We start from the raw sequence: 22,444 nt of genomic DNA, 5'->3' as shown, positions 1-22,444 counted from the left end.
TAACGTATAATTGTGTAATTTTGGGCATTGTGAAGATTTGAATTACCAAAAAACGAGTAATAAAATGTACATTTCTTCCCTACATAGGGGCCCCCAAGAATATTCCATGCTCAGGGACCCCAAAAAACTTAAGGTGACACTGCATGAAGGCACAGTTCTTGTATATTTTAGGCTATGTGCCTCTGAACACAGAGAATGCATACCTTTAGATCAGCCAAATAGTTAAGTGTCCGCGTCACCAGAAACTACGAACGACGGCTAAGGTCAGGGTACATTCCACTGTTCAACGATCCAACAAACTGAGGAAAGGTGAGGCCTACTAGGCCGCAGTCGTGCTTCGAATACCAAATGTCATAGAGAATGTTGCGTTGATCATTGATAAGTAAGCAGAGGAATGCCCCTTTGGCTGTGCTCATTTTACAGTTAACCGAGCAATCACTGCGTGGCTCACGCAAAGTGTCTGTGGGAAGGAGTATTGCAAATAAGGGGCCTGTTCTTATAGGCTGTCGAGATGTACCAAAGGGAAGACCTTTTGTTAGAAAACGATAAAAAAAATAATCAGTGGAGCTGATACTCGGAGAACTGGTGGGTCAGCCGCACCCAGACTTCAGGCAGACATCTGTGATGGAATCTTTGCTGTCAGCAACCTAGTGATTACGTCTGTTTTACAGAGATTCATACACACCTATTTGTTCCTGCATTAATTAAACTGAACCCACAAGTTCGTAATTCGGTGTAATTCAAACACCGAGTCATAGAATGTTTCCCATGCACCTGTTTCAGAGTGCGTGTCGTGTGAACACGGAGGCGCAGTGAAAATGGATTGATACCGCGAGGTGTCAAGAATTGCATCAGCGCCAAAAAAAACACTGTCCCTTGAGCTGGCAGGACGGACTTCCTGGAGAAATCGCTCTGTAGACGAGGCGAGACTGAGGATTGGACCGGTGCAGCCTGGTGGTAAGGTGGCATGATTTTCAGCAATACTGTCCCTCTTTTAAAATTGGTGCCCAATGGTGAAGATCTGGTATTGTTATTTGGGGACCCAGGAGGAATCATTCTAAGTGTAGGCAATTATCCAGAAATGTACCTCTTTATCAAGGTATAAGGGCGGCTACTTTACGGGAGACCCACACTGCTCAGTGTCAATGTACCAACTCAGAACACAAGCGCAGATCTCAATCACATGGGAAAATAGATAAAAGCTGACCCCGGCAGAACAATTGAGGACACTTAAGGGTGTTTGAAGAATCGAAATAAGACGGATTTAAAAAGGTTGAGGAGTGGTGGTGGTAGGTGTGGAGGGGGGGGGGGCAGATATGTTCCTCCCTCTTTTGGTGCGTCCAGGCATTTAGAATGCTACCTGTGTTTGGTTCAATTTCTAGGAACTTTCCTTATCATAAAACATTAACATTTTCGTTTAAGCTACAAGAGGTATTAATTCAACTTGTGCGTGTATCACAAGAAATGTTCGCTTGTATTAGATAGCTCCTTCTCACTTTGGGAAGGAGGTGGGGAATTCGAACCAACATGCATCCCTATATAACTTGTAAGTCTATCCTATCCTTAATCCGCCTAGCAAATGTAAATGTTATTCTGTATCCATTAAAATACCATTTACGTTTCGCAACAAGAAATTGTCACGCACACTTCGAATTTTTACCTACCCTGCAGAGGCATAGCTTCTGTGGCGGGGGAGAGGGGGAGGGGGTGCGGGGGGGGGCGGATTTTCTGATAAATAGTTGGGTACAGATGCTTCCAGTCAGGTATGATGAGATGTCTGCCAGATTTCATCAGGAATTTTTAGATACATTCAGACAAAAACGCACACACACACTTTACCTTTCAGTTTGTAAAGTCGTCAAAAATGTTAGTATTTTACAAAATATTGTGTTATTCCTCACTTAGTACCCGGGCCTATCTGCATTCCTCTCTCCTTTCACTGCCCCTTAGACCCGTGCCATGCACCCTGCTTGTCATATAACATATTTAAACATTATATGCTAGCCTGATGGAAAATCTAAAGCCCCCACCCATCTTACTGACCAAGCTACGCCTCTGCTACTGTGATTAGAACAATGTGTACAGTAGTGTTGGTTGTGTCTCCTAATGCAAAGCCATGCAAAGCGACTTTGGTTGGCCTCATTTATATGGTTGAGAGGCTTACCCTGTTGGAGTGTCAAAAAAAGTGACGTTCCGGCAGCACAAGACTCTCATAAATATGCCCTGCATTGTTTTTAATAATTCACTAGAGCCTATGCTTTATTCTAGGTGAATAGGGTTAGTTTACCAAGAACTTGCATTAAATGTAAAAGGTTCATTAAGAGACAGGCCTCTTTTAGGTCATGTTGAAAATGAAATAGTTTTGGGTCTGTGACAATATTTGACTATAACTCATGCCTTTACCACTAATGTAACTTTACCGCGCATGCCTTTACAACTAATTTTGTTGTCAAGGCATAAATGGTAAAGATGTATGCGTTGTAAAGGTTTTAAAGGTAAGTATTAAGTGAGTTGAGTATTATATATATATATATATATATATATATATATTTATATATATATATATATATACATTTTATATATATAGGCCCTCATTACGACCCTGGCGGTCGATCATAAAGTGGCGGTAATACTGCCAACAGGCTGGTGGTAACTACCACCAAATTATGACCATGGCGGAAAAATCTCCAAAAGACAGCCAATGTACCACACCGACAGCCAGGGCGGAAACAACAGTCGTCACGGCGGTAGCCGCCTATAGCCAGACGGAAGTCAAAGTTCCGCCCACCATATTATAACAACACAATCCGGCACCTTTTTCCGGGGCAGTACCAACGCCATAAAAAGCCTGTCGGAAATACATTACAGAAGTGAAAGGACTCGCCATTGGAGACACAGGGAAGAACCTCCCTGCCATGGAACCAGAACTGCAAGTATTTCCGATGATATTCTACGTTATGCCCCACCACGAACACCAACGCTGGAAAAGACGACCACGGTGAGTACAGCCGCCTAGCACACAAGGGAGGGGGGAGGAAAACGATAGTGACACACACGCACCACACACACCCCATTTACACACAACATACACACAACCACCTGCACAAGAAAACAATTTATCCCTGTAAATTGGCGGAGTAATGCAAGGACAACAGGAATTGACGAAAATGATTGTAATAAGATCAACACTAAATTAATAATAATTAATTTGCCAATGCAACAGATATGTACAAATGTACAAAAAAGGGAAACTGCCAGGTCCTCAGTTCACAGGGGCCGCCCTCTCGTTACCTGCACCAATATGGAGAGAACACTGCAGGGACATCAGTTGGCAAATAGGCAGGCACCTTGGTTGGGGGGGACCTCAACCGGATGCAGAAACAAGACCACTGGTTCTGGAGGGGAGCAACATGCCCTGTGCTTGGTCCCGGGGAGTGCAAGGCCACAGTCTCTCAGGTGCGTGACTTCCCTACTGGTTCTGGAGGGGGCAAAAAGCCCTTTGCTTTGTCCTGGGGAGTGCAAGGCCACAGTCTCTCAGGTGGGTGACTTGCCCACTGGTTCTGGAGGGGGCAAAAAGCCCTGCGCTTGGTCATGGGGAGTGCAAGGCCACAGTCTCTCAGGTGGGTGTCTTTCCCACTGGTTCCCAAGGGTTCTGGAGGGGGCAACAAGCCCATTGCTTGGTGCTGGGGAGTGCAAGGCCACAGTCGCTCAGGTGAGTGACTTGCCCACCGTTTCTGGAGGGGGCAACAAGCCCTGTGCTTGGTCCTGGGGAGTGCAAGACCACAGTCTCTCAGTTGGGTGATTTGCCCACTCATTCTGAAGGGGGCAACAAGGCCATTGCTTTGTCCTGGGGCGTGCAAGACCACAGTCTCTCGGGTGGGTGACTTGCCCACTGGTTCTGGAGGGGACAGGCCACACAGCAGCCCATGGAGGCTGGATCACATTGCGTCCGCCGGCAGTGATGGCTGCACTGTGATGGTAGTGGGAGGCTCCTGCTCAGCCCCTGCACCCTGTGATGGCTGCACTGTGGTGGTGGTGGTAGTGGGAGGCTCCTGCTCAGCCCCCGCACTCACTGATGGCTGCACAACCACGGATGGTGGTGGGGGCCCTGTGACAGCTGCTGGTGCAGGCTCCTTCCCCTTTTTGCCTGCTGGTGCAGGGTCCTTCCCCTTTCTGCTGGCTGGTGCAGGCTCCTTACCATTCTTGCTTGCTGGTGGAGGCTCCTTCCCCTTTCTGCTGGCTGGTGCAGGCTCCTTCCCCTTCTTGCTTGCTGGTGCAGGCCCCTTCCCCTTTCTGCTGGCTGGTGCAGGCTCCGTCCCCTTCAGGATTTGTGGCCTGGAATCTTTTCCACCAAGAGTAGATGCGGATGGAATGGGCCTGTGGACACATTTAGTCGATACAAGTTCGAAGCTCTCCATTCGCTTTTGGAACAAAAAACAAAGGAGAAGCTGTGGGAGACTTAGAGGGGCGGATGAAACCATTATCTAAGAATTGATCCAAGTATTTTCGTAAATGTTGATTTTCATGTGCTGACAGGGCATACACACGACAGTTGGGAAGTATCGCACCTGGGACTAGATCAATCTGATAGTCATAAGATCTATGGGGAGGTAAGTTCTCTGCTTCCTTCTCATCAAATACATCTTCATAAGATGAATACTGTTTGGACAACTGAACTTCTTTTTCTGCGGCGGTAGCTATGTAAGAATTGTGAACTTCCGATTCTTGGGTCCTTTGGAGGCATTGTTCTTCACATAGCACTGATGAGAACAGGATCTTTCATTCTGCCCAGTTAATCTCTGGATTGTGATGAGTTAACCATGGCAAGCCAAGAATGATCCCATACTGGGGAGCATGGATCACGTCAAGGATAAATTACTCTTTATGTTTCTTTCTTTGATTTTTACCTTCAAAAATTACTGTCAAGGGGACAGTGTGAAGAGTTACTGGACCTCCAGGTAAGAGTTTTCCATCACCTGCCCGAATAATTTCTGGGGTCTTCTTTTCAATACATGGGATCCCCCATGCATGAACCAATTGGGCGTCAACAAAGTTTCCGGTAGCCCCAGAGTCGACTAGAGCCTTCTTGAAGTAGGTCTTTTTCTTGACCGAACTCTAATTCCCAATTTGAGATATCTGGATTGTGAAGGGTCCACAGTGACACCCAAGAACAACCCTTCTCTGCATCTTGGGTGTTTTAGTTTTCCAACTCGACTGATGCATTGGCTGCAACCTTCTGAACTGGACCTTGTTTGTTCTTTGGTTTGATAGAACAGTCTTTGACGAAATTACCTTTTTCGCCCACAATGGAGACATTGTCCATTTTTTCTGCGTAGGTCCTTTTCATCTTTGGTCAAAGGTCTCCTGATGGTTCCAATCTCCATCGGTTCAGGCGTTCTTTCTTTCTGATTTCTTGAGTCTCTGTTATCATGAACACGCCAAGAATATTTTTCTGTCTTTTTACGCATTCCTCTTCGCTCATTTAAATGATGGTCAAGCCTCAAGAAAAGGTTTATTAATTCTTGACAGTCTGTGGGCTGCCGGTCGATTTGCGCCAAGATATCTTTTAACTCTTCTTTGAGTCCCTTGCAAAACAAGAACACTTGTTTTTCCTCTGGCCAGGATGTCTCAGCGACCAGCCGATTAAAGTTGGCTAAATATGACACTAAGGTGGTCATTACAACCCTGGCGGACGGTGTTAAAGCGGCGGTAAGACGGCCAACAGGCCGGCGGAAAAAAAGTTTGGAATTACGACCGTGGCGGAAACCGCCAACAAAAACAGCCACTAAAACACTCCGACCGCCACGGCGGTACAAACAAACAGCTCGGCGGTCACCGGCAACAGAAAGGCGGAGGGCAATGTACCGCCCACACTATTATGACAGGCCAATCCGCCACCTTTTCCGGGGCGGATACACCGCAAATAAAAACATGGCGGAAACAGTAATTTCAAAGGGAAAACGCTCACCTCTACACATTCCACGAGGAAGAAGGACACCATGGACCGGGAACTCCAAATTCTCCCTGCGATAGTCTTCCTGCTCCTGTACCAGGAGCACCAACGCCGGCGGCGAAGACCACGGTGAGTACTGAACCTACGACACAGGGGAGGGGGGAGGGAAAAACAGGGACACACACATGCAGCACGCAACACCCCCACCCCCACCCTCACCCACTACAACACACACACTAATGCATATCTATACATTATAGTTACACCCCCCAACCCCCCCGGAAGAATGCAAAGACAAAAGGAAATGAGTGTAACCATTGTAATATATCAAAATTCAGTAAGCAAAAATATACATATATACACTATTAACAAAATATACCCCAAGATTAGTAGTCCAGGTATTGCACCATTCATAGTCCGTGGATCACTGGGCCCAAAATGCATGGGCGAGGCCCACACACGATACCAGATCAAAACAGAGAGAACACTGCAGGGGCATCAGATAGAAATACAACAGGCACCTCAGGGGGAAGGGAAGGGGGGCACCTCAGCTGGATGAGTGCAAGACACCAGATCCACGAGGGGCCTCCATGCCCATTGATGTATCCTGGGGAGTGCAAAGCCACAGTCTCTCAAGTCTCTACAGTGGGTGGTTTGCCCACTGCTGCATCCTGGGGAGTGCAAAGCCACAGTCTCTCAAGGCTCTGCAGTGTGTGGTTTGCCCACTGCTGCATCCTGGGGAGTGCAAAGCCACAGTCTCTCAAGTCTCTACAGTGGGTGGTTTGCCCACTGCTGCATCCTGGGTAGTGCAAAGCCACGGTCTCTCAAGTCTCTACAGTGGGTGGGTTGCTCACTGCTGCATCCTGGGGAGTGCCAAGCCACAGTCTCTCAAGTGGATAACATTCTCCACTGGTTTCTGGAGGGGGCTTTGTGCCCAGAGTGCTTCATCCTGCCAAGGACTGAGGTAGTGGATGCATGTCTCCACTGGTTCTGGAGGGGGACTGGTGCCCAGAGTGCTTCATCCTGCCAAGGACTGAGGTAGTGGCTGTCTTTCTCCACTGGTTCTGGAGGGGGACTGGTGCCCAGAGTGCTTCATCCTGGGAAGGACTGAGGTAGTGGATGCATGTCCCCACTGGTTCTGGAGGGGGACTGGTGCCCAGAGTGCCTCATCCTGGGAAGGACAGACGGAGTGGATGTGTTTCTCCACTGGTTCTGGAGGGGGACTGGTGCCCAGAGTGCTTCATCCTGGAAGGACAGACGGAGTGGATGTCTTTCTCCACTGGCTCTGGAGGGGGACTGGTGCCCAGAGTGCATCACTCACCCCGTGACTGTCCCTGTTGCGTAAGTGCCCCTGCCGCTCATGGGCTAGCGGTGCTTGAGTTGGCGGTCCTTGCCCTGTGCAGCGGTGCTTGCCCTGTTCAGCTGTGCTTGAGTTGGCGGTCCTTGCCCTATTCAGCGGTGCTTGCCCTGTTCAGCGGTGCTTGAGTTGGAGGTTCTTGCCCTGTTCGGCGGTGCTTGCCCTGTTCAGCGGTGCTTGAGTTGGCGGTCCTTCATTGTTCAGCTGGGCTGTGGCTGGTGGGGCCCTCCTGGGCAGCTGGGCTGTGGCTGGTGGGGCCCTCCTAGGCAGCTGGGCTGTGGCTGGCGGGGACCTCCTGGCCAGCGACGATGGGGCTGACGGTGGCCTCCTGGGCAGCGACGATGGGGCTGGCGGTGGCCTCCTGGGCTGCGACGATGGGGCTGGGGTGGCCCTCCTGGGCAGCGACGATGGGGCTATGGTGGACCTCTTGGGCAGCGAAGATGGGGCTGGCAGGGCCCTCCTGGCCAGCGGGGATGATGGCGGTCTTCTCCGCCGTGCTGCTCCTCCCAGACTTGCCGGGTTTCTTGTGGCCCTTCCCCACCTTCTGAGGAGTCACAGCTGAGTCCACACTCCCACTGGGACCCCTGGGAGCGGCTTGGATGGCTATAGTCTTCCCCCTCTCTCGCCAGGCACTGGCCAACTTCTGGTGCTTCACAGGGGGGGGGGGGGGACTGGCTGTGCTGTGGCTCCGTGCCCCACTGGGAGTCCTGGTGGCCGGTGCACTCCACATACCTGTGACAAGGGGCACCACTGGTCCCGGAGATGGTGTGGCTGAGGTGCTAGTTCGGGACATATGAGTTGGATGGGGGGGTGGTAAATAGGTTAAGGGTGGACAGGAAAAGTTATTTGGACACACTGAAATGGGTAGCTGGAGGGGGTTTGGGGGTGGAGGAAGAGGTGGTGGTTGTAGGAGGTGTACGTTTTATGGCTTTGGGTGCAGGTGCATGCGCTGGAGGCTGTTGTGAGGTGGATGTATATTGGGTGGGTGTGTGCCTGTGTTTGTGTATCTTCGGAGTGGGCGTCACAGACACACTGGGAGAGGACACAGGGGACGTGTGAATGGTAGTGGGGGTGGTGACTGCACATGAGCAGGGTGTGATAGTGGGTGTACTGGTGCGGGACGTAGTGGGTGTAGAGGTTGTGCATGCAGGTGTGAGTGTAGATGAGACTGGGAGGGAGGAGGGAGACAAGGAGGAGGGGGACACAGTGGAGGCAGTGGATGTTGGTGTGTCTGTATGTGTCTGATGCTTGCGTGAGTGCCTGTGGGATGTGTGGTGCTTATGTTTGCCTGAGCTTCCCTTGTGTGGTGAGGTGTGTGCAGGCTGGTCTGCTTGGGATAGGCAGAGGTACAGGGGATTGGGTCTGGGTGGAGGAAGTTGGAGGGGGGAGGCTAGACACAGGCTGCCATCAGTGCTGAGGCCAGAGTATGAAAGGATCGGTGAAGGGCCACCTGACCAGAATGAATGCCCTCCAGGAATGCATTGGTTTGTTGCAACTGCCTTTCTACACCCTGGATGGCATTCAAAATGGTAGACTGCCCAACAGTGAGTGACCTGAGGAGGTCAATGGCCTCCTCACTGAGGGCAGCAGAGGTGATTGGGGCAGGGCCTGAGGTGCCTGGGGCGAAGGTGATGCCCACCCTCCTGGGTGAGCGGGCACACGGCGAAGGCTGAGGGGCTGCTGGGAGGGCAGTGCTGGTAGGGGGGGTGGTGGCTGTACCTGTAGAAGTGAGGGGCACACATGTTGCCGCCACCACAAGGGAGCTCCCATCGGTGGACGAGTCTGTGTCGCTGGTTTCAGCTCCTGTCCCTGCTGTGGTGCTCCCCTCGCCCTCCCTCCCACTGGTGTATTCTGAGTCCATAGTGTGGCCCTCCATGGCCATGTGGGATGCAGCTCCCTTGTGCTCTGGTGCCACTGCTCCTCCACCTGATGATGCTAATGCACACGAGAACAGGGAGACCACAAAAAAGGGGGGGGAACCAGAAGAAAGACATGTGAGTGCATGGATTACCGCTACCGTTGGCGGACAAGACAGACACCGAAGCCCCCTGCACTACGTCGCACTGTTGGGCTCTACAGTGCAATTCCTGGGAAATGGCCTACAAGGCTATGGACGACATCTGCACACATAGATGACACAGGTGCATGAATAGCTGTACTTGGCACTCTACAGAGGTGGGGTGGGGGCCACAGGGCCATGCCTTACGGAGGGGCCTAGCCTACGGAACTCGCCCTGGCCTAGGGAAACCCACAGCCCTCCTCCCCCACCCAGACACCTCCACTGCGCGCAAAGTCAGTTGAATGGGAGTGTACTCACCCCCTTGTCTCTGCTGTGATGCCCTCAAGCGCCCATCCAACTCCGGGTAGGCCACCGCCAGGATCTTGAACATCAGTGGGGGTCATGGTTCGATGGGTACCCCTCCCACGTTGGGAGGCCATCCCCAGCTGAGCCTCCGCCGTCTTCTTGCTCCAGCGGCGAATTTCCTCCCATCTCTTCCGGCAGTGGGTGCTCCGTCTGTGGTGGACCCCCAGGGTCCTGACGTCCTTGCCAATGGCACGCCAAATATCCTTTTTCTGGTGGGCGCTGACCTACATGAAATGTACAGGGTACGAAGAGAAGTCATTACCAACTGCGCCGTCAAAGTGAGTAGCCCCTATCCCTACCCTTGCCATGTGGCACATGCACCCACCGTCTTTCATGCACGCATAACTCTGCCCCCTTCCTTCTTACAACCAGCCCTCTCCACACAGGCATAGCCCATACAACATGCTCCCTGTGTACTTACCTGTTGGTCTGGAGGACCGTAGAGTAGCGTGTACTGGGGGAGGACCCCATCGACGAGCTTCTCCAACTCCTCCGATGTGAAGGTAGGGGCCCTTTCCCCAGACGTACGAGCCATTATCTCTTCCAGACCGAGGTCACAGCAGCACTTGCAGTGTAGGTCCTCTCCTCTCGAAGATCAGGTATTGAGTGATTCAACAGATAGAAAATGGCGGTCACGTCCGCGGCGGTACATACCATCACCGCCGGCGTACATCGTCATTGGCTCCTGGACCCATTGGGTCCAATGGTAACCAATGCAGCATTGCGCCGCAGTCTTCGACCGCCTACCGCGATGGTGTACAACGCCAACGCAGTTACCTCAAATCCCATTGTCCCACTTTACAGGTTAGGCAGCCGCCATTTCAGGGGCCCACATGGCCTAATTACCAACTGCGTCACACATACCTAGGCCTAGTCTCCACACACATACAGGCCACATTTTGTGTATGAATGGCGTTCTGTGTAGACTGTGGGTACATAGCTCTGAGTTGTTTGACTCTGTGCTCGCTGTTGTCCTTCACAGGCACCGTCCGCTAGGATATGTGAGGAGATGGCGGAATCCTCCGGTGTACCGACCGCTGGTGGACCTGTCGACAATGGAGGAAAGAAATTTGATTATCACCTACAGGTTTGACCGTGCCACAATCCAGGAACTGTGTACCCAGTTGGAGCCAGACCTGATGTCAGCAATCCGCCATCCCACAGGAATCCCCCCTCAAGTGCAGGTGCTATCATTGCTCCATTTCCTTGCTAGTGGGTCTTTTCAAACAACTGTGGCCATGGCATCAGGGATGTCCGAGCCTATGTTTTCCAACGTATTGTCCAGAGTGTTGTCTGCCCTGCTGAAACACATGCAGAGCTACATCGTTTTCCCTCAGGTGGAGGATTTGCCTACAGTGAAAGGTGACTTCTATGCCCTTGGACAAATCCCCAACATCATAGGTGCCATTGATGGGACCCATGTGGCTTTGGTCCCCCACCACAGGAGTGAACAGGTGTACAGGAACCGGGAGAGTTATCATTCCATGAATGTACAGATGGTATGTTTGGCAGACCAGTACATCTCCCATGTGAATGCCATGTTCTCTGGCTCAGTGCATGACGCCTACATCCTGCGGAATAGCAGCATCCCTTATGTGATGGGTCAACTCCAGAGGCACCCTGTGTGGCTATTAGGTGACTCTGGTTACCCCAACCTGTCATGGCTACTGACTCCAGTGAGGAATGCCAGGACAAGGGCAGAGGAACGCTACAATGAGGCCCATGGGCGAATTAGGAGGGTGATCGAGCGGCCCTTCGGCCTCCTGAAGGCCAGGTTCAGGTGTCTGCATATGACAGGTAGATCCCTATTCTACTCACCAAAGAAGGTGTGCCAGATCATCGTGGCTTGCTGTATGCTTCACAACTTGGCTTTGCGACGACAGGTGCCTTTTCTGCAGGAGGATGGTACAGATGGCGGTGTTGGGGCAGCTGTGGAGCCTGTGGACAGTGATGAGGAGGAAGCAGAGGAAGAAGACATGCAGAACAGGGACTCAGTCATCCAGCAATATTTCCAGTGAAACACAGGTGAGATAACATTCCTGCCTACCACAGGTACTTTTACACTTCTAACTCTATCCTGTCTGTCGATTTCACCCAGTGTATGGTCACTGAATTGCCACTTTCCCTTACGGTTTCACAGGTCTGGGTCCCAACGTGTGTCATCTGCTTTGATTCCTCATGGACTAGAGCTGTGTGACATAGGTATGTTGACATTACTATTTCATGAACATTTTGTCACTGTAATTGCAAATACACTATTTCAAAATCACAGACAGACTCCAGATCTTTTGGTGCTTTAGGTGTGTTTATTTAAATACAAAATATTGGAGGGGGAAGTTAAATGGTGAGGGGTGATGGCGGAGGAGTGTCCATGGCAGAGTCCAGTCTATTAGTCTCATAGGTGCATTGCCCATATGGGCATAGGAAGTGGAGCTGGGGCAGTTTCAATATGGACAGGGTGACAAAGTGGGACAGTGGGATGACAATCAGGGTGGTCTCATTTCTTGGCGGGGGTCTTGGCATCATGCTCTGTCTTGTTCCTGGATCTCAGGGACCGTTTGCGGGGTGGTGCTCCGTCTGCAGGGGGTGGGGTGCTGGTGTGGTGGTCCTGTGGCAGTGCCTCCTCGCCGGCGGAGGTGGTGGGCAGTTCATCATCCATGCTAGTGTCAGGGGCCCCTTGGAGTGCCACAGTGTCCCTCCTGGTGTTGTGTACTTCCTTCAGCACCCCTACGATGGTGCCCAGGGCAGAGCTGATGGTTCTGAGTTCCTCCCTGAACCCCAAATACTGTTCCTCCTGCATCGGCTGGGTCTCCTGAAACTTGGCCAGTACCGTTGCCATCGTCTCCTGGGAGTGGTGGTAGGCTCCCATGATGGAGGAGAGGGCCTCGTGGAGAGTGGGTTCCCTTGGCCTGTCTGCCCCCTGTCGCGCAGCAGCCCTCCCAGTTCCCCTGTGGTCCTGGGCCTCCGTCCCCTGGACCATGTGCCCACTGCCACTGCCCCCAGTTCCCTGTTGTTGTTGGGGTGGTGGGTTATCCTGGGTTCCCTGTAGTGGTGGACACACAGCTGATTGACGTGTCCTGGGGACTGAGGTATGGGCCCGCTGGGTGGGTGCTGTGCTGGTGTTTCCAGAGGGGGGAAGGTCTGTGGTGTCCTGTGCCTGTGTGAGGGGAATCAACTGTCCCGAGGCCCACGATGGTCCGGGCTGGTCATCTAGATCCAGGTGGACAGAGGTGCTGTCATCACTGTGGGCCTCTTCTGTGGGTGGAGTGGACAAGTCTGGACCCTCCTGTCTGGTGACGTTGGGTAGTGGTCCTGCAGGGGTGGAAAGGCATGATTATTGCATCTGTGTGTGTCATGGTGTGAAATGGGTGGGTGAGCATGTACCCCAGTGCTAGCATTCCTGTGTGGGAGCTTGTGTGATGATGGTTTAGGGGGATGTATGGGTATGTGCAGTGGGCATGCTTTAGTGATGGGTGTCCATGCGTTGTTGTTGCATGCAGGGCTTGGTGTTGGGATGTGTGGTTTGTGATATTGGTACATTTGTGAGGAGTTGGAGTGATAGGGGTGGGGTATGTGATGGCATGCAGGTAGGGTGGGGGATGTAATAGTTAAGATTTGACTTACCAGAGTCCATTCCTCCACCAACTCCTGCGAGGCCCTCATGATGCAAAATAGCCAAGACCTGCTCCTCCCATGTTGTTAGTTGTGGGGGAGGAGGTGGGGGTCCGCCGCCAGTCTGCTGAAGTGCTAGGTGATGTCTTGAGACCACGGAATGCACCTTCCCATGTAGGTCGTTCCACCTCTTCCTGATGTCCTCCCGAATTCTTGGGTGTTGTCACAATGCGTTGACCCTGTCGACTATTCTTCGCCATAGCTCCATCTTCCTTGCAATTGAGGTGTGCTGCACCTGTGATCCAAATAGCTGTGGCTCTACCTGGACGATTTCCTCCACCATGACCCTGAGCTCCTCCTCCGAGAATCTGGGGTGTCTTTGCCGTGCCATGGGGTGGTGTGGGTGATGTGTGGGGTGGTGTGTGTGGTGATAAGTGTGGTGATATGTAGTGGTGTGTGGTGTTTTGTGCGTGGAAGTTGTGTGGGTGATGGTGTTGTGTGCCTGTGGATGCTAGTTTGTTGATGGTGGTGTCTCTCTCTGGTCTTCTCTCTGTAATTGTGGTCGTAGGGGTTTTTGGGTGATGTGGGTGTGCGTTTTATATTGTATTGGGTGTGTGGGTGTGGTGTGTGTATGTGTATCAGGTGTGTGAATTGTCTAATGCGGTGGTGTTTTGAAGATGTGTGTGTATTTTGAGCACGGCGGTGTGTACCGCCAATGGAATACCACGGTTGAAAGACTGCCACGTGGATTCGTGTGTCGTGATAGTGTGGGCATATTTCTGTTGGCTTGATGGTGGAGGTTTTGTTTTCGCCAGTTTATCACTGACCTATGGTGTGGCGGACTTGTGTGGGTGTCTGAATTTTGTCGGATTCCGAGATGTGGGTCATAATAGCTGTGGCAGAATTCCGTGGCGGTGTGTTGGCGGTCTTCTGCACGGCGGTAAGCGGCTTTTACCACCAATGTTGTAATGACCCCCTTAGTCCTGATTCCCCTGACGTAAGTTTAATAGTTCAAGATTCGCTGACAGTGTTACAGTTCTACGATCAAAAACTAGCTCAAATTCACTAACAAAATGTCTCCAGTTGTAAAACAGGGGACTATCTTTGCGCAGAAGAGGAATAGCCCAAGTAGCTGCATCTCCAGACAGATATGACAACAAGAAAGCCACTTTGGACTGGGCATCGGGAAAAGTATGTGGTCTACAGGTGAAGTGTAATTCCACTTGAACTAGGAAAGATTGCGCTTTCAAGGGATCACCTGAGAAACGTTCTGGGGGAGGTAAAGGAATAGCTGAAGGAACATTGAGGGAAATATTAGTCGGATTACCTCCAGAAGTCTGAGAAGAAGTACCTGGCCAAGACACACCTGTGGGACTTTGTTCTTTCTTCTCTACCTTATCCTGTAACTGACTCACTCTCTCAGCTAGACTATTTGTTAAATCTCTTGATGATACCACTTCTGACTGGAGCTGGGTGATAGCCTTGACTAGCTCGTCCAGTGTGGCCATGCTGAGAACATACACAAACCAAGAGGATAATAATTTGTGGGCTCACTATTCTGTCAGAGCCACCAGATCCTCGGGGTCTGTGCACGTTCCCAACACTTCCACCACAAGACAGCTCCAATATTCTGATTAGTTTTGTCACAGAGTCTAAGAGAGTCCAAGTGGGGAAAAGGGGATTAGGAAGGGAACAGCTGGGAAGGAGACCTGCAGGAAGCAAACGGTTAAAACACAAAACATCAAAATTACATCTCATGAAATCAGTACCATTCTACAACTCTGAGCTTTGTCATTTCTGAAAACATAAACAACTCTAGAATAGTTCTAAAACTGACTAAACTTTAGATGACCGAATACCTGAGGAGGAAACAAGAAAAAGTTAAATAGAACTTTCAAATTCAAATACTTTCTTTAGCATGAGAATCATAAAAACACTCTGAGTAAATTTCTAAACAATCATATGAATCTCCTTTTAAGAATACATATCAGTATCACGCAGCAATACATCTAGAACTCTGGTCTTGTTGTGTTCTTCTCAAAAACACATTGGAAAGTAAAGTGTGCACATACCCAATCTTCCTATGAGTACTGAACACCATTAAGGATTGTGCACCATAAAATCACACAACATAGATTCAAGGAATAAATCACACAACTTATCAATTTGAAAATGCTACCAAGGAACTGACTTAGATAGGTAGCGCACAGTAATTTACATTATTTATTCACAAGGAAAGTATTGCGCATCTTGCCGATTCGAACGCCACTGTTACACTGCCAAGAAATGGTAGCGCGCAATGAATACCATGAATTAACCACAAAGAAAGAATCGCGCATCTTTTCGATTCGAATGCCACCATGAAAATGCCTCGTAGACGGTAGCGTACAATGAATTTCAAGAATCACACACAGGGAAAGAATGTTGCCGATTCGAAAACTACCATGAAAATGCCAAGAAATGGTAGTGCACAATGAATAACATGAAAAGCACTCAAGAAAAGAATCGCGCGTCTTGCCGATTCGAATGCCACCATTAAAATGCCTCTGAAATGATAGCGTACAACGAATATCAAGAATCACACATAAGGAAGGAATCGTGCGTGTTGCTGATTCAATGCCACCATGAAACTGTACAGAAATGGTAGCGCACAATGAATAACATGAAAAGCAATTAAGTAAAGAATCGCGCGTCTTGCCGATTCAAATGCCACCATTAAAATGCCTCGGAAACTGCAGCGTACAATGAATATCAAGAATTTCACACGAGGATAGAATCGCACATGTTGCCGCTTTGGATGTCACCATGAAACTGCCAAGAAAATGGTACCGTACAGTGAATATCAAGAATTACACACCAAGAAAGAATTGCGTGCTTTGCCGATTCGAATGCTACCATGAAACTGTCAAAGAATGGTAGCGCACAATGAATAACATGAATTAATCTCAAGGAAAGAATCGCACGTATGGCCAATTCGAATGCGTGCATAAAAATCCCACAAAAGTTTTACAAAGCACAATTACACTTGCATGAACAGAATGTTGTTAACGTCTGAAAATTAGTCCCAAGAATTAGAGCATCATCGAATACGGGGTTGGGGGCCCAGCCCAACCTCCGCCTTACCGCCTTGACTAAGAATCACCACTGAGGAACGAAGCACAGAGGCCTGGAAGGTCAAGGTAGGACACTGGAACAGGAGCTCAGGAAGTTGCTGCTGCTCTGTACCGGGACCTCTGAATAGTAGGCAAGTGGAGCTGGGCTGACTCCTTTTTATAACGTTTTGGCCCAGCCCATAGCCACACCCAAGCATGCTGCAGGGAAAGCTTCTAGAAGGCCGTAGAAAGGGACCACACTCTGACTCACTATGAAATCCTGCAGCAATACATTGCAAATGTACAGTATTTATAAGCACCTTAAAAATTGATCTTTTGGATTGAATTCTGTAATGCAAAAGGTTAAACAATAACATATCATTACAATGCATAGATTACATTATCTGGAGAGTGTTTGTTTTTTGCATTCTAAACGCCCGTAGGGCACGCACTGTCCTGGTGTTGACACCTAGGACCAATTTCAGGGTATCATCCCTCATCAGCCAGGCTAGCTTGAATCCAGTGGCACATTGACCAAGGGAACCCATATCTGATCACTTATGGCAAACATAGCAATGCAACAAGATAATGGATGGTGTGTGGAAACTTTTCAAACATTCACCCCCAATCACAGATCGGGGTTAAACCCATTATCCTTTTGTTCACCATGCCACCTCAGTTTGAACGCAGCCATTTGTAAATCAGTCTTGACACTGTTCTCCATGGGAACAGTCCAGCATGAACTGCCAGACCAGGTCCTCCCTGGCCTGGAAACACAAATTATAGAACGAGTCTCAGGATATCATCCCTCATCAGCCATGATAGTTTGAATCCAGTGGCACAGTGAGCAAGGAGCCCATAAATGGGCATACACTGGCTACTTACAGTGAACATAGCAACAAAACAAGCTGATGGACAGACTGCTGAAACTTTTCAAACACTCACCCCCCAGTCACAGTTCAGGGTTAAATTAATTGTTCTTTTGCTAACCATGCCACCCAAGTTAGGACCCAGCTATATGCAGAAAAGTCTTGAACCTGTTTCCCATGGGAACAGTCCAGTCATCTGTATTTAACTTGCTCTGAAGTAGTTTCCTAAGTTGCAATGTCACTGTAGGGTTGCTGCTGCCAAGTCTTGCTATAGGGAGATATTACTGCTTTTAAAGTTATGCATGTCATGTTTCTGGGCATTAGCCATTATCTTTCTTTGGTGCTAAGACTCTCTACCTCACCTGGTATCAATTCTGTATTACTGCTTTATGGCTACAGTGCCCCTTGTCTTGTCTCTCATCACACACACCGGGTCTTATCCGCACGTTCAAAATCACCTTTCAAGGTTTCACCTCATATATTCTCTCTGCAAGACCTGTTTTCAAGATTTTCCATTTAGAGCACACCCATCTGAGATGGGATTCCATGTGACACATTGTATTGATGGTTATTTGATCAACTTCCGAGAATTTCTTCAGTTGTGCTTCTGGTGAATCCAGCCTCTGGTGCTGGAAAACATTAATGTTTTGAGGTCTCAAAAACACAGAAATACAGTTATAGTTAGCAGAGCTGACAATAACTTGCTTCCCCACCATACACTGCTTATGATCTCACATATTACATTACTTGTGATATGTTCTATGACACCATTTATGGCATCACTGATGACATCTCAAATGACATCATTGATGATATCACTGATGACATAATCCAAGCTTTTGTAAACATTACTCTATAAACTAATATGTCATTAGAGGCCTGAAAGTGAGTACAATATATCACAGAATAACATGAGCCTTCATTAATGCTATCACAGATACAACACCCTGAAGTGTACCAAGTGTCTTTTATGTGGAACATTGACCCTATACCATATACTTCATGGTATCCTAGTTCACATCGACAATCAAGCACAGATATGTGGAAAACCCTCATTAAAAACAGTGTTCAACATATATACAACTGTTCGGAGAAGGCCAAGTTCCTCAAGATACTAAACATGTGATCCTGAATTAATACCCTACTAGGGACAGCTTTTATCTATCAAACCTCCCACAAACACCAAACCTACACTGAGAAATGAAGTTGATATGAATGCAAAAGTGAGTACTGTAAACAGTGTTTACTCTTTGGAGAGCGTTTACTCTGTACCATACTGTACGGACACAGTGAAACTCTCATGAGAAATACACCACAGAATATTATAAAATATCTACTAACAATAGTGTACACTCTTTGCAGCACTTGTCAAAAAAGAAACTATTCTCTTAAGATAACCAAGATCTGAAGGTGCCGAAGATCATACTACATGCAGCCTTTATACTGTGGTGAAAATGTTACAGATATCTCATCTTCTGAAGCAAAAGAAACACATATACATAGGTTGGTACCTTGTACACACAGTCTTCTATGTTAAAAATAAATTGTCATGCTGAAGTGACTCTGTCCGATAACTCAAGGCTGCTTACAATACTTTGTATCAACAACTTAGAATCTTTGCCTTGTTGGAAACCTTTTCTGCTGAACCCAAACACTTGTATGGAACATACTGGACACCAGGAGTGGGCAGTATATTTTGTTCGCAGATGGAACTGGCAGAATTTAGCTGACTCTGTATTACACTTGCAACACAAAGTACTGGCAAAATTCTGCCAATTGCTGCATGGTGGAGTGTTGCATCACATGTGACTTCAAAACGGTAATTTGGAAAGTGAGATTTGGCATCCCCCAGTGCAACTGTTGGTCGCTAGGGGGATATCCATCAAGATTTCTCCAACACGGCAGTCACGAGCGGTCACAATCATTCATGGTCAAAAGGCTGCTGCACGAATAGAAAATTGATGGCTGCGTGCTCTGGCGTGCAGCGTGGTGCAGTTTACGCTGTTTTGTCATAGTAGAACGTGCTTCCAGCACTAAATCATAGGGTGGGCACTAGGACATGCCTATTGCTGTCCATTGGCAGAAGCCTGCATAATCTTGCAGAGTTTTATGGACCTGTAGAATTTCAGGGGGTCAAATTCCACAATTTTACCCACCTCTACTGGACATTTCATCAAATGCCATCTGCACACAGAGTTACTCTTCATTACAAAGGTTTAAAACATCTTCAGTACCTCTGTTCCCCAATGATGATTCAGAACCTCATGCTTGTTGTAAACACTTACACACATTAGCTGGATAAAGGCTGTACAAAATTAGGTAAAAAAGTAATATGGTGTCTACTCAGCACTATGAGAACTATAAAACAAACTAAGACACTCACTGGATGATGTCATCATTGATTTAATCAATAATGTAATTTGAGACGTCATCACTAATGTCATAAATGATGTTATAGAACATGTCATGAGTGATGTAATATGTGATGTAATATGCGAGAAGGTACTCGCGCTTTGCATCGCGTTATGCGCCTCTATACTGCGATATTATTTTAAAAGCTACCTTTAGAACTATTTGTGTTCTTTTTTAGTTGTTTATTGCCCTGAGTTTATAGGACTTATTGTAACCCCCTTACCTGCACTCTAATCGGTTCTCCCACCGCTGTTTGGTGGGTCCGGTCTCTGGGGTATTGATTTTGGGCGCCATCTTGGAGTGGTGGTCACTTTGGGCGCCATCTTGGAGTGGTGGTCACTTTGGGCGCCATCTTGGAGTGGTGATCACTCTGGGTGGGGTTGCTGACGAGCGGTCTAGCGCTCCGGCTGAGTGGAGGGACGCCTATTTAAGGCGACCTGCCCTGGGGGCTGCCCTGAGAAGGTACTCGCGCTTTGCATCGCGTTATGCGTCTCTATACTGCGATATTATTTTAAAAGCTACCTTTATAACTATTTGTGTTCTTTTTTAGTTGTTTATTGCCCTGATTTTATAGGACTTATTGTAACCCCCTTACCTGCACTCTAATCGGTTCTCCCACCGCTGTTTGGCGTGTCCGGTCTCTGGGGTATTGATTTTGGGTGCCATCTTGGAGTGGTGGTCACTTTGGGCGCTATCTTGGAGTGGTGGTCACTTTGGGCGCCATCTTGGAGTGGTGGTCACTTTGGGCGCCATCTTGGAGTGGTGATCACTCTGGGTGGGGTTGCTGACGAGCGGTCTAGCGCTCCGGCTGAGTGGAGGGACGCCTATTTAAGGCGACCTGCCCTGGGGGCTGCCCTGAGAAGGTACTCGCGCTTTGCATCGCGTTATGCGCCTCTATACTGCGATATTATTTTAAAAGCTACCTTTATAACTATTAGTGTTCTTTTTTAGTTGTTTATTGCCCTGATTTTATAGGACTTATTGTAACCCCCTTACCTGCACTCTAATCGGTTCTCCCACCGCTGTTTGGCGGGTCCGGTCTCTGGGGTATTGATTTTGGGCGCCATCTTGGAGTGGTGATCACTCTGGGTGGGGTTGCTGACGAGCGGTCTAGCGCTCCGGCTGAGTGGAGGGACGCCTATTTAAAGCTCCCCCCAACGCACAGCGGATACGCGCAGCGGGCGTGCCTTCGCTGTGCCAGAGTCGTGCCAGAGTCGTGCCAGAGTCGTGCCAGAGTCGTGCCCGTCTGCGCCCGTCCGCGCTAAGGAAGCGCGGCTCGTGGCAGAACTCTGGACCTGGTAATCATGACTGTTCGTTTAAGAACCTATAGTAGGTCCGATTTACTGGCCCTTCGGAGTCAATGTACACGTTGCGAGTGTTCGCCTGTAGGCCCGTTGTGTGGCCCATATCACTGTAGGTGCGGTGTATGGTCATTGGAACCCCCCTCCCTTATACGCTCCTTAGGGCCTGCTGTAAAGAGGATAGGACAACGGGACTTGAGTATCTGGAGCTTAAACGTCAGATCTGTGGTAAAGCACTATCAGGAGATTTACGACCTTCTTGCTGATGGTTCGCCGGATGTGCTTTTTCTGACGTAAACGTGGCTCCAGGACTCTGACTCCTCGATAACTAACTTAGCTTTTCCCCCAGAATATGCTATTTTTACTTTAAATCGTACGACTAGAGGTGGAGGTATTGCGATGGTCACCAAACGGTGTTATCCCTGTCAGTGGAAAGCCGCTGAACTTTTGGGGTGTGAGGGTGCCCTATTTAAAATAGCGTTTAGTCATCAGTTTACCTTCTCTGGGTTATTAATTTACCGGCCTCCGGGCTGTGATTCTGTTTTTAGGGCTACTCTTCCTGAGTATATTAGCATAGAGGCACTAGGATGCGCAAATTTTAATGTTGTGGGAGATCTTAATCTCCATTTGGACTGTCCTTCCTTACCTACTATTAGGAGCTTTTTGGCGGATCTTGAGGCTTTACAGCTCTCGCAGATGATTACCTTCCCCACACATAAAGGTGGTCATATTCTTGACCCGTTCTTCACAAATTTAGAAGGTCTCAGAGTTCTTGGTTCCTCTCAGTTGGTCTGGACAGACCACATGCTGGTGAAAATGGCATGCTCTCTGTCTGACTCTCCTTTTGTATCTCAGGATAGATTTGTTCTTAAACGACACTGGAACAAATTAAGTCTGGAGGATTTTTATCATCAGCTCGAGAAGGCTCCTTTAGGTCCGCTCACTGAGGTCGATTGTGGATACGACTCCTTCTGTGAGTGGATTTCTGGTGCCCTCGATTCTCTGATTCCTATGTGTTGGTCTAAGTGTCACCGGAAGGAGCCGAGCCCTTGGTATGACACTTCCTTGGCATCTCTTAAGAGGGTCTGTAGACAGGCCGAAAGATTATGGAGGAAGTCATATGACTCTGATCTGAAAATATGTTATCTTGCTAAAATCAAGATTTATCACAGGGCAGTGTGTCAAACTCGTGCCTCCTTTTATGCTCAACAGTTTCAGAATTCTACCAATCCATCGAAACTTATTTTTAAAGTATTAAAGGACCTGATGGCGAAGAGAGTAATTGCAGGGGAAATATGCTCGGATTCACATTGTGAGGGTTTGGCCTCTTTCTTTCATGAAAAAGTGCAAGCCATCTATCGCACTTTCCCAATGGGATCCCTGATGCTAGAGCAGGTTGGTCGCACCTTAGGTGAGGGGGAATGTCTTTCCATCTTACCCCCCTTATCTCTGGAGATGTTTGACTATCTCAGCGCCAAAATTA

At 48.8% G+C, this 22,444-nt stretch overlaps 1 protein-coding gene across 1 annotated transcript in view; it reads left to right on the top strand.

Annotated features, from left to right (window-relative positions):
• The first annotated feature begins 653 nt into the window (after positions 1-653).
• The window catches only part of LOC138262021 (ATP-dependent translocase ABCB1-like), a 920,359-nt gene continuing 898,568 nt past the window's right edge, over positions 654-22,444 (top strand). The window contains exon 1 of the mRNA XM_069211673.1: positions 654-957. The gene's annotated coding sequence lies outside the window, so the exon portion shown is untranslated. The remainder of the gene's footprint in view (positions 958-22,444) is intronic.

Source organism: Pleurodeles waltl, chromosome 10 (genome assembly GCF_031143425.1).
Source record: "Pleurodeles waltl isolate 20211129_DDA chromosome 10, aPleWal1.hap1.20221129, whole genome shotgun sequence".
NCBI lineage: Eukaryota > Metazoa > Chordata > Amphibia > Caudata > Salamandridae > Pleurodeles > Pleurodeles waltl.
This window is presented reverse-complemented; position numbering and strand designations above follow the sequence as displayed.